This window comes from Pinus tabuliformis, chromosome 4_1 (genome assembly GCF_031772625.1).
Source record: "Pinus tabuliformis cultivar Carrire ecotype Pingquan chromosome 4_1, CPIR1, whole genome shotgun sequence".
Classification (NCBI taxonomy): domain Eukaryota; kingdom Viridiplantae; phylum Streptophyta; class Pinopsida; order Pinales; family Pinaceae; genus Pinus; species Pinus tabuliformis.
The window spans coordinates 362,417,685-362,430,399 of record NC_142303.1 but is presented as its reverse complement, the minus strand read 5'-3'; the positions used below and the strand labels follow the sequence as shown (position 1 = coordinate 362,430,399).

The 12,715-nt window shown below is 40.8% G+C and overlaps 1 pseudogene; it reads left to right on the top strand.

Annotated features, from left to right (window-relative positions):
* The first annotated feature begins 2,125 nt into the window (after nt 1-2,125).
* Nucleotides 2,126-12,715, top strand: part of LOC149175817 (uncharacterized) — a 58,035-nt pseudogene continuing 47,445 nt past the window's right edge.

Sequence of the window (12,715 nt, the reverse complement as noted above, 5' to 3'; positions counted from 1 at the left end):
CAGGGATCAATGGTTAAGTAAAATATAGTAATTATTTGTTGAAAATAGCAACAAGAAATGATAAAAATAGAATCCAGAATATTCCAATTCCAAATTGTCCTTGAATTAAAATTGTGGATTAAAATTCGAATTTAGTCTCACCAGCTACTTGAAAAATAATTAATTAATTCATCTTGAGTTAATTAGTTGGAGAAATTCAAGTTAGAAGTCTTTCTGAAGTCATGCAACAATTATCCCTTAAATTAAGGAGATTATCCCTTAATTAAGGAGATAAGATTGAGTTATATTTGAGTTGTAATTAGTTAGCTCAATTTATTGAGTTAAGTCCAATTAAATTAGTTCCAAACTATTTGAGGAACTAATTGTGAGTTCAGTCAGTTAATGCATGCATGCATCCAACTAGTGTACTCCAGATAACTGAAGATTCTCTCATCAGTAACTCATGCATGTCTATTCTGAGAAAGACCCAGTTGAGATTAAAGACAGGGACAATGTACTATCAATTGCATGTTTTCTCCTATAAAGGAAACTCATGCATGCAGAAGGTACAAGGTTCCTCGAGGATTGTGCAGTTTTACAGGGTGTGAGATCAGTGTGAGAGATCAGTATTACACTTGGTAACAGTGGGATCACCCAGGAGAAACTGCGCAAGGAAATAGGAGCTTGGAGGGCAGAGAGGAAGGCTTGTGAGAAGCTTTGTTTTCCTGTGAGCATCCAGGAGGATTATACTGAGAGATGGCTAGTTGTGAGAGCTAAGGCTTTGTATAATTCTGATGTATTTCCACCTTGTATGATAATACATATAGTGGGGTTTTTATCTGACACTTTCCCCTTATTATTTTCTGTGTTTCGTGTGCATTGATTCTTCTTCTTCTGGTTATATGTGTTCAGCTTGATCTTGCTCAATCTTTAAGCTTTCGCAAGTTTGATAGTAGAAGTAGATTATAGTATTTTGCTTTGGTATATTGAATTATCGAGTTAATCTACAGTCAGATTTCTACATAGATCTCAGAGGTAGATTTGTAGAGAATTTGTAGGAAATTCTACATGGTATCAGAGCTGAGTTTATTGAAGCTGTGAACAGTATACAGAGAAGAGAATTCGAAGTTTGAAGTTTCGGGTTACAGGTGAAAATCGAATTCTTATCATACTTCAAGGTTGGCCAATGGCGTTCTATGGCTTGAGACTCGAGTATGCCTTGGAAGGCAGCTCGAATTACATAGCATGGAGGCTGTATTAGAAGACAACAGCTTGAAGGATTTCATTGATCAAAAAATCCCAAAGCCAGGTTCAACTAATACATAAGAGTTGGCTGAGTGGAAGAAGTGTGTGGCAAGGGTGAGACAGATCATCCTTGAGGGAGTTAGAGACCATATTATCTCAAGTCTCCATGGGAAGGATACTCCATATTCAATGTGGAAGAAATTGAAGGACCTCTACCAGAACAGTAGCGACCAAAGGAAATTGGCGCTCAATGATAAGCTTCAAAGAATCAAGATGGAGAAAGGAAATACTATTTCCACATATTTGAACAAGCTCACCACTTGCAAAGATGAGCTTGGAAGTGTGGGAATAACTACTGCCGATGATGATATGGTGAGCCTCACTCTCCTTGGCCTTCCAAAGAGCTAGAATAGCTACCAAGACTCTGTGAATGAAAGGAAGAAAATGCTGGATTGGGAACGACTGTGGTCAGATCTCATGCAGGAGGAGATTAGGAGGAGCACACGAGATGGTTCTTCATCTAAGGATGATGATGAAGAAAATCTGGCCTTAGAAAGTAAGGCAAGGAAAGGGAAGGGGAAGGCATCCCATTCCGAATCGAATTCTTCTCATGGAGGGAAGAAGGGTGACAAGTCTAAAGTGAGATGCTTTAATTGTCACGAAATGGGTCATTATGCAACTAATTGCCCATCAAAGAAGTCCAAGAAGGGATCCTAGGAAGGATCTGAAGGTGAGGCATTAGCCTCTCAGTTCGAGATGGACTTTACTCTCATTGCATGCATGGTGTCATCGGTGATGGGTTGTGGTTGGTATCTTGACAGTAGAGCCTCATTCCACATGACTGGCGATAAAAGTCTATTCAGTGCCTTGGAGGAGAAAGACTTCAAGATGCGCATAGAGAATGGGTGACGACGAAAATTTTAGTGTTTCAGGAGTGGGCACGGTTGCTTTTCAGAGGGAGCATGTAGCTTCTATCAGCTTAACAGATGTGAGGTATGTGCTTAGACTGAAGAAGAATTTGGTATTGATCGCAATGATGGAGGACAAAGGATACGATGTTGTTTTTAGTAAGGGAAAGGTGTTCCTTAGACACATCACCATGGGACAGGTGAAACAGATCAGTTCACAAGTTAAGAACCTGTATGCTCTTGAGGTTCAAGATGCATGCAAAGCCTTGAGGAGCAAGGAAAATGTTAGAGACTTGGTTGTTGAGAGGGAGAGTAAATTACCTCTCAACATGCAGTCCCAGAAGAAGTCTCAGACAATTGTGGAGGAGCCACAATTGGAGAAGTGGGCAGAGGGATCACATGCAGCCATACCTCCAGGTGTGAGGTGGGGCGATGTGAAGTGATAGTCCCATGAAGGCTGAAATTGGGTAGGGTCCATTGAGAGGTTTATCTCATGGATCGTACCTTGCTACGGGAGCCCAAAGTACATAGTATCAGGAGGAATTAGTGGGATTGATGCAGTTAGAGATCAAAGTGATAGAGGCTAGAGCAGTCAGATACTGAAGAGTGCAGAGAAGGATTGACAATAGTGCAGAAAGGCTGAGTCAGCAGAAGCGCAAAGTTTTCAGTTGACAGAGGCAATAGCAGTCAGAGACTTTGATGAAAGATGCATCATACTGATTCAGGTTGGATGTCTTTTTGTTTCTAGAGTTGCTGGAGCTACAACACTCGAGAGAAGCATTGCATGCAGAACATTCCAAACGTTCAGGATCGGGATCAAGTTGAATTCCTTTCTTGTTGAGAGGGAGTGTTGAAAATAGCAAAAAGAAATGATAAAAATAGAATCTAGAATATTCCAATTTTAATTGGTCCTTGAATTAAAATTGTGAATTAAAATTCAAATTTAGTCTCACGAGCTGCTTGAAAAATAATTAATTAATTCATCTTGAGTTAATTAGTTGGAGAAATTCAAGTTAGAAGTCTTTCTGAAGTCATGCAACAATTATCCCTTAAATTAAGGAGATTATCCCTTAATTAAGGAGATACGATTGAGTTATATTTGAGTTGTAATTAGTTGGCTTAGTTTACTAAATTAAGTCCAGTTAAATTAGTTCCAAACTGTTTGAGGAACTAATTGTGAGTTCAGTCAGTTAATACATGCATGCATCCAACTAGTGTACTCCAGATAAATGAAGATTCTCTCATCAGTAACTCATGCATGTCTATTATGAGAAATACCTAGTTGAGATTAAAGACAGGGACAATGTACTATCAGTTGCGTGTTTTCTCCTATAAAGGAAACTCATGCATGTAGAAGTGTTATAGACATATTTGAGCACTGCAACCCCAATCACATATGTCCATAAACCAAGGGCTTCTAAACCCCTAAAATTGTTGTTTCATACCCTAATGGAACAAGGTCAACTGATTACATCATTTCCCAGAAGTTCTCCCTGAAAAACTGCTCAGAACTGGTCAAAACTGGACCATACAGACTGCTCCATGCTGAGGGTGTGATGCATCTCACCTGTCACATGCAAAGGGTGCGATGCATATTGAAAAACCCTTCTATAGGGTGCGAAGAGCGAGAGTAGACAAATGGCAGAGGCAGTTTGCTAGGTGGAAACCCAGAGAATCTTCTAAAAACTGCTCATTTGACACTTACCCTCTCTGAATTCACCCAGGGATGAGTAAGAGATCATGAAATATCCTAGTGGAACCAAGAACTATCAGTGAAATGACACTAATCAAAATCCCAGAAGCTGACTCACCCACCTGAAAATATCTATATATGGATCCCTCATCCTAGAGATCCAGAGGCTGGAATTTTGTATTTTGTAAGGAAGTGCTGTTGGTTTCTCTGTGAAACATTGTAGTGTTGGGTGATCTAGATTTTCATGAGGTGAAGAGGGCTTTCATGATGGGAGTATGGCATTGGATCAGACCGCTGGGTTGTAATCCTCTCTTCTACTACTTCTATCAATAAAGCTATTTGAGTTTTCCTCCATATACTTGTATATTTCTGAATCTTGTATTGGTGTATGCATATGTATGGTTAATATACATCTGATCCTATATTGTTTATGGTTATAGATCTCTATGCTTTGATGGTATTATGCTGCTTTGACTCTACAGGTGTTCTTTGAAGCAGGACAAGTGAGGAAGGAGTGGCGAAACTCTGTCAAAGGAGGGAGGAAACAAGCAAGGAGACAAGCGAAAGACTGAGGTTGGTACTCTCTGCTTCTCTCTCATCTATCTCTCATAAAGGAAAACACAAGTAACTTTGGTTTGTTTGTTTCTAAGATAGCTACCCGTCTTAGTGGGACTAGCAGCTCTGAATGGACACTAGTTTTTCTTGATAACAAAATGGCGACTCCACTGGGGAGTGAATAGTTTGATTGTTAGTCACTGTTGTTTGCTTTATAAACTATAGACGGAGCCTGAAGTTAAGCCAGCTAGCCTTCGAACTACTTTTGCTATGCAACTACAAAGTAGATCAACGCTACTTCAGTCAATCTTCGGGTTAGTTTATGAACTGAACATCTGACTTGCAAACATCCTAAGTGCCTTGGTGGTAGCTCAAATAACCTCATTAGATCAGCCCCTATACTTTGTGTTTACTGTCTATCATTAGCTCAGCCTAAATCCCTGAACTTAGCTACAAATTATGAGTGAAAACCAAGCTCAGTCTCATCCTTGGACCATCGCACTGTCTCTCATTGGCAACCTAGATGCATCGCACCTCCCGTGTGTTGCAGGTGAGATGCATCCCTGTTTCCCTGTGTTACAGGTGTGATGATTGAATGAGACTGTTTCTGCCTCCAGATTTTGGTTTTTCCTTCATTGTTTTCAGCTCTATTCAGTAGTTTTGCTGTCTATGATCAATATATCACTGTTGAAACTCTCTTCCTTTGCATTATTCAGCCTCCATTGATAAAGAATTGTGAATATTTTTTTATGTATTTTTCATCATTTACAGTTCTCCTTTGCAAACAGTAGCTTAATCGAATTGTCGTCTTTTGATTTGAAAGTGTCGCAAGTGTTGTTTTCAGTCAAAGAAAAGAGTGTCGTAAAGTCTTCCTCTTTTAGATAGTCTATTACACTTTTGCGATTGTATTCGATTTGAATCATCAATTCTTTGAAGTGTCGAAAGCAGTTTTCAAGTCGAAATTGAAAGTGTCGTCTAAATCTTCCTTTCGTTTTTGAAAAGAAGTGCTAAAGTGTCGCTTTGAGGAAAGATAGTTTAGATTTGTACTTAGTTTTCTTTTGTCATTCTCACATTAAGGAAACTGAAAAACAAATACATGCATGTGCATTTGCATTTAGACTGCATGCAGAAATTGATTTAGGACAATGCATCTTAGTGTGTGCTCTCTGCTCTATGTTGAAAGAATTTTACTTCTCTTTCCTTAGTAGCTAGGATTTTCATTGCTAAAAGAAAGTAAACGACTGTTTATCATCTTAGATTGCATATTTAGGAATTGTATATCTACATCACGCGGTGAACCTTAAAGGAAAACTTCTTAAGAAATATCAACTATAAAATAAACCTCAATGAACATAAAAACGCTTTGGAACCTAACGCACAACATCTAGAAGTCTAGGCTAGAGACGTATTCCAGTGTTGTAAAGCCTGGTAACTATCGTTTTCATTGTAGGTTGGGTGATTCCTCCTCTTTGATATGACAAGTGCAAGTACGGACTTTTTCTCCCACGCACCGTCGAGTATATATTGGGAGACCACAATAGGCTATATACTTTATCCTTAGGAAGCCATGTCTGCCACCCTATCGACCGCAATGCACTGAACACAGCATTCGGGAACATTGACTGCCGTACGTAAAAAATATTCTGCAGTTTTGCGATTGGTTTGGTAATCCCTCTATCTAGATTTCCAGAGTAGTCACTTTCGTTCCTTTTCAGACTCCTTAAAAGAAAAGGTCCATCTGAGAACTTGTCACTTCAAGCTCATTAAAAATCGAAGGCGACTAAAGTCATCTTTAGCTTTTTCTCGACTCTCAAAAATTGAAAAAGCAAGTTGTGTCAAAGCGTCATAAAAGTCATTTAATTCGAAATAGAATTTTCCCCTTTTTATTTTGAGTTGATCAAGTAATCTGCAATCATGGAAGAAAGTCAATCAAAACCCCGTCGTTCGTAGAGACTAACGAGTTAACCATCTTTGACTTCGGAAACGAAACCATTCCAGGCCAAGTGATCTCATTTAACTGGGTCAAAGTCTCCTGGTTTATTTGAAACTTGTGTTTCAACATCCCCAGAGACCCCAGTTACTCCAACTATTTCTGGTATACCTGCCTCTAGAAGTTCCACAGTTACAAGAGGACACTGGAACTGATCCTAGTGTAACGACAAACACTTCTATTCCTGAACCAGCTCCATCTAGGGCTAATTCAGAAGGTGTCACCCCTCCAACATCTGTCGCTGCAGAGTCTATACCTTCTTCGGCACTGGAAATATTTTATGGACCTGACGGTCTGCCTCTTCCGCCTGGACTGATTGCTATAGAAGAGATTGTGGAGGATCTTCCATCCAGTACTCCATTGCATTTTGGAACTGGGATCCACCTATATCCTTCTACTACAGAAGTTAGTCACCCTTCATCGCAAGTTCCTGTAGAATCGCTAGGAAATCTTTTGGATAGACTCGATATGTCTGAACAACCATCGACATCTAGGACTGTGTCATCCGATACAACAACAACAGAACCTCCTGCCACCACTCCGACAATGTTCACTGGTGTACCATCTGTCCCAACTAGTTCTCAACCACTAGATGGAGTCCACCCAGGGACTGTTTTGACAGTATGGTTTGTTCTTATTTGTTCATTCAGAACCTTATTTGGAATTTCTTATGTTGAGTCTCAGCAAATTGATCCTTCGCAACAGTATCAATTTGGGTAGTCCAGTCTCCAAAGGCCAATTTTCCCTTTGAACACTGGATTTCCGCCATATGGGGGGCAGTATGCCTTTTCATTGTTCCCTCCGGGAGAACAACCATATGAGAGTTCACAATAGAATTCGGGTCAAGCTGGAATCACATCCAGTGGTTGGGTACCAATACTGCCTCAATAGCTAAGAGTTGTATATTCAATGCAACAAAATCAACCTGTGTCGAACATTCCCACTACACCGGCTATTGTGATGGTGTTGCAAGTACAAGCGCTACCTGTTGTATGTCAACCTCCAGTCTCTTAGGTCGTAATACAACAACCTCTTGTCTCCGTGACTCAATCACAACCGCCGATTAGTGGCTCCTTAACTGAAGCAACTCAGGCTCAAATGGGTACTATAACCCCTCATCTTGGTCAAACATCCAGTATTGGGCAACAACAAATGGTCTCACAGCCATGGCTGGTGCAATATCAACAATTGCAATTCCAACAAGCTTATCGAGGACCTGAGCAACAAAGCTTTGCAGGTAATGGGCAGCCGTATATTCAAAACGGTTACCAACAATCATATTATAATGGTTACGCCCATCAACCTTATCAAAGTTATCAGCATCAAATACATTATGCTGGTATGCAAAGACCCACGGCTCAGGCGATCCCATCTTATCTTGGGTATGCTTCGCCAAACCTGAATCAACAGTTGCCTTTTGTAGAAACTTTAGAATTACTAGATCTGAATTGGCTAACAAATGATCCAATTGCTTATGCCCCTTGGTGGCCGGTGATTCCTCATAAACTTCCATCAGATATTCCTAAATTCAATGGAAATCTGGGTGAAGATCCATTGAATCATGTGATGACCTTTCATCTGTGGTGTTCGTCCAACACTCTTAATGATGATTCGATTAGGCTTTGCCTTTTTTAGTGAACATTAACTGGTCCGGCAGAAAAATGGTACATCGAATTGCCTGGAGCTTCATTCGATAACTTCAGTGCCCTTGCCACCACTTTTTTAACCCATTTTTAGTTACCCATAAGGTAGGAAACAAGAACGAAGCTTCTTACCAATTTTAAGCAGACGACAGCCACTCACATATCTGATCATATTCATGAGTGGCGACGTCGTCGTAGAATGGTAAAGACATATGTTCCTGATCAGCTGTTAGTTGAATGGTTTATTAAGTCATTGTTACCTTCTATTACAAAAGATGTGGCCAAGGGAGGAGTTGTCACTGAAGAGCAAGTCATTGCTCGTGCGCAATATCTAGACTTGATCTATACTTAGTCTGGCACGCTCTACGACAAAATTCCTGATGCTCCTAGACCAGAGTTTTCCGTTCCTCCTCCTCCTAAATCAAATAGGGACTCTCATGCTGGCGATGGCGTGATTGGTACCTCAAGTACGCAAACTGCGAAGACCTCATCTGGTAAAGCCCTTGCAGTTTCCAGTAAAAAGGCAAATGACAAACTTCCTGCCTCGGAGGTTAATGCCGTGTCGACCGACAAAGGCAAAGAACCAAAGCAACCAGGGGGCAAGAAGAAAAGGAAAAGCAAAAAGAAGAAACATGATGATTTGTCTCCTGAAAAATCTTCTGAAAACCCTTCTGGGCAAACGAAACCTAATCGGCCATGTCTCATATGTGATGAGGACCATTGGACGAGAGATTGTCCACATAAAGCTGAGATTAAGAAGTTCTTCAAGAGTTCAAAAACCTCAGCGGTATTGACTGATCCGTTTCCAAACCCAGAAACCAATCTGGTTGCTAGTGACAATGCTTCCCCATCCCAAGTGCTTATGTTGTCCATTTCAAAACAACAAAATGATGTTTTGATATCGACAAGGAATAAGGATTACGGGAATCCACAGTTGTCGAACAACAAGGCTGCAAATCAACCTAGTAGTTTGACAACAACTTCAACCGAAGTTGTGCCACCCATCATTCCTGAGCTAACGATAAAACTACCAAAGGGAGTAGTACACAAATCGTCATTTAATACTCATGCTCATGCAGCACAAAATTATAATATATTAGGGGATCTGGCCCAATCGCCATCCGCTATGTCGACACTTGAAGTATTGAAAAATTGCCCCTCCCAAAAGTAGGCTCTATTATTAGCAATAGGTGGGATTGACCCAGCGGATTCCAATCTTGTGGCCTTTAATCATAAAGGATACGAACCTCAGTTACCGGCTCAACTCGCTTTCCTCATACAAGTGAAAGCCCTCAACAAAACTGTTCATCGAACAATTATTGATGAGGGGGCATCTACATGCATTATGTCAATGAGTTGCTGGAAAACTTTAGGCTCACCACCCTTGTTGCGATCGTCAACGACATTAAAAACATTCGATGGAAAAACATACACCTCGTACGGGATTTTAAGTAACTTGCAAGTTGAACTGGGGGGCAAAACAGTAGAAATTGACGTCGAAGTTATCGATGGAAACCTCGATGAAAATATCCTACTAGGAAGGCCCTGGATTTATGCTATGGTTGCAGTTGTGTCAACATACTTTAGGAAGATTTCATTTCCTTTTCAAGGAGAAATTACAATCGTTGATCAACAAACCTTCCTCCCCAATAGTTAACAAGTTACGGGAAGCATTCCAATGATCCATGGAAGCTCTCATTCGCTCCAAAACATCAGAGTAGGCCTCCTAAAAGACCCGACCTTAATGGGTACTTTTTCCCTACCGCCTCCGAGTAATCTGGCGGAAGTAGCCACGGTGGAAACCTGCAATATGGTATCTTCTATATCTACAAAGATTCAGAAGATTTTCGAACATGATGTTAGCATGGATCATCACTAGGTATTGCCTCCAAGCCCAATAGAAATATTGTAGCAATCAATTTTCTTGGCCTGGGCGGCAAACCCAAATCAACGCTCATCGAGTGTTTGGATAGATAGGTCTAAGGAATATGGTACCTCTTCAGATCCTTGGTCGCATGTACATTCTACAGACGAAGGAATTGTTCAGTCAATGATGATAGGAGAGGCACCATGGGAAGATTACCACCATTGTTCCCATCTTTTGGATTACCACGAAGATTGTTCCAGCGACCTTAATCATCCTTCAGTTTTTGATTTTCTATCAAATACTGTAAATACAGTGGATTTCGAGTGAAATCTGTCCAATATTGAAGAAACTATTGCCATAAATATCTCGACCAAACCAGATGTTGTAGAGAATATTCATGTCAGCAAATCTTGCTTTTCTTCAGAACTGGAAATATATTGTGCTCTCTTTCACGAGTTCAGAGATGTCTTTGCATGGTCATATGAAGAAATTCCAGGCATTGACTCGAGCATAGTTGAACACGAAATCAAGATGTATCCAGATGTCAAACCGGTACGACAACGGCTTCGGCAGGTGCACCCAAAGAAAGCCGCTGCCATCAAGGCAGAAGTTGAAAAACTTTTACATGCTGGTTTCATTTACCTGGTTCCTCTAACTGATTGGGTATCGAATATTATTCCTGTGATGAAAAAACAAGGAACGATAAGAGTTTGCATTGATTACAGGGACGTAAATCAAGCTTGTCCAAAGGACAACTACCCTACACCCTTCATCGACCAGATAATTGATGAATGCACTGGATGCAAAATCTTTTCGTTCATGGATGGATTTTCTGGGTATAATCAAATTAATATCCGCCCACAGGACCAGTTGAAGACTGCATTTATATGTCCATGGGGCACATTCACGTACCGCAAGTTACCTTTCAGTTTAAAGAATGCAGGGGCAACTTTTCAGAGGGCTATGAATTATGCCTTCCATGACATCAAGAACATCATTCAACCATATCTCGACGATCTACCGGCTCATTCGCAAAAGCAGACTAATCATCTGCAGCATTTGAGAGCTATATTTCTACGTTGCTGACACTACAAGATACGACTCAATCCGCACAAATGTGTGTTTTGTGTCGGTTCTGGTCGTTTACTTGGCTTTGTGGTTTCTAAGGACGGGATTCGACTCGACCCATGTAAGGTTCAGGCAATCATCGATATGCCTCCACCTTCAAATTTTCTTCAGATTCAGAAACTCCAAGGGAAAGCAAACTTTCTAAGGAGGTTCATTCCAAATTACGCCGAACTTGCTAAAGGTTATATGCGTCTTTTGAAAAAAGAAGTGCCCTTTAACTGGGATCAAGTTGCGCAAGCTTCCTTTGGTGCTCTAAAGGTATCCCTAATAAAAGCATCATTAATGTATGCTCCTGACTATCAAAAAGACTTTAACCTGTATCTAGTTGCAGCAGATACGACCATCGCAATGGTTTTAGTTCAAGAAGACAATGGAATGGAACATCCTGTATATTATTTAAGTTGAAACTTAAATGATATAGAAAGCAAGTACTCCTATGTTGAAAAGCTGGCTCTTGCAGCTATTTAAGCAGTACAAAGATTTCGACACTATATTCTCTTTCGCAAAACAACCATTTTGTCAAATTGCAACCTTATGACTTACATTCTGTCGCGTCAGTTACTTGGGGGAAAATATTCGAAATGGATAGCCATTTTGCAAGAGATTGATCTGGAATTCGTAAAATCCAAATCAAGGAAATCTCTGGTTTTAGCGGAGTTACTATGCGACTTCCCATCGTCGTCCAACGATTCAACATCCAAAGCATCAATCGTGGATGAATATTTTCTCGGATATCGTCAAGCGATCCGTGGTATGGAGATATAATCATCTATCTCCAAACCCAAACATATAGGCCTAACACCTCTCGCTCAGAACAATGACGTACTCGATACCAAGCAAAAGACTACATGATCGTCGGTAATACACTTTATTGTTGCGGTATCGATACAGTTTTGCAAAGGTGCCTCACCCATGAGGAGGCCGAAAAAGTCCTAAACGATTTTCATTCGGCGCATGTGGGGGGCATCAATCTGGTTATGCTACAACGCAAAATATTTTACGAGCAGGTTACTTCTGGCCAACAATGTTCAAAGATTGCATAACCGCAGTCAGAAGTTGCCATGCTTGTCAAATCTTCGACCGCAAAACCAGAATACCACCTGCACCTCTGCATCCAGTAGTTGTTGTTGGGCCATTCGCCAAATGGGGCATAGATTTCATGACATGTAACCCCACCTTGGCTGAGGGGCATGGGTATATCATAGTCGCAGTTGACTATTTTACAAAATGGGCCGAGGCGATGCCTACATTAAACAACAACGGTGAAACAACTGCTCTTTTCTTTTTCAATCATGTAGTCTCTAGATTCGGTGTTCCACAAGCTATAGTCACAAATCATGGATCGCATTTCCGCAATCACATGATGGTTGAATTGGCTACCAAATTAGGACTGTCCCATGACAGTTCTACTCCGTATTATCCGCAAGCTAACGGACAAGTTGAGGTGATCAACAAAGTCTTGAAGCGCATGCTGCAAAGGATGATTGGAGTCCACAAACGGAGTTGGAACCTAATCCTGTACTCGGCCTTGTGGGCATATAGGACATCGGTGAGAAATGCAACCAGATTTACACCCTTTCAGCTGGTGTATGGCCTGGAAGCGGTCTTGCCGGTTCAGTGTGAAATTTCATCTCTCAAGCTCGTAGTCGACCTTCTCCCCGGAACTTCAGAAGAAGAGGCTCGTTTCCTGGAACTAATCCAGTTGGA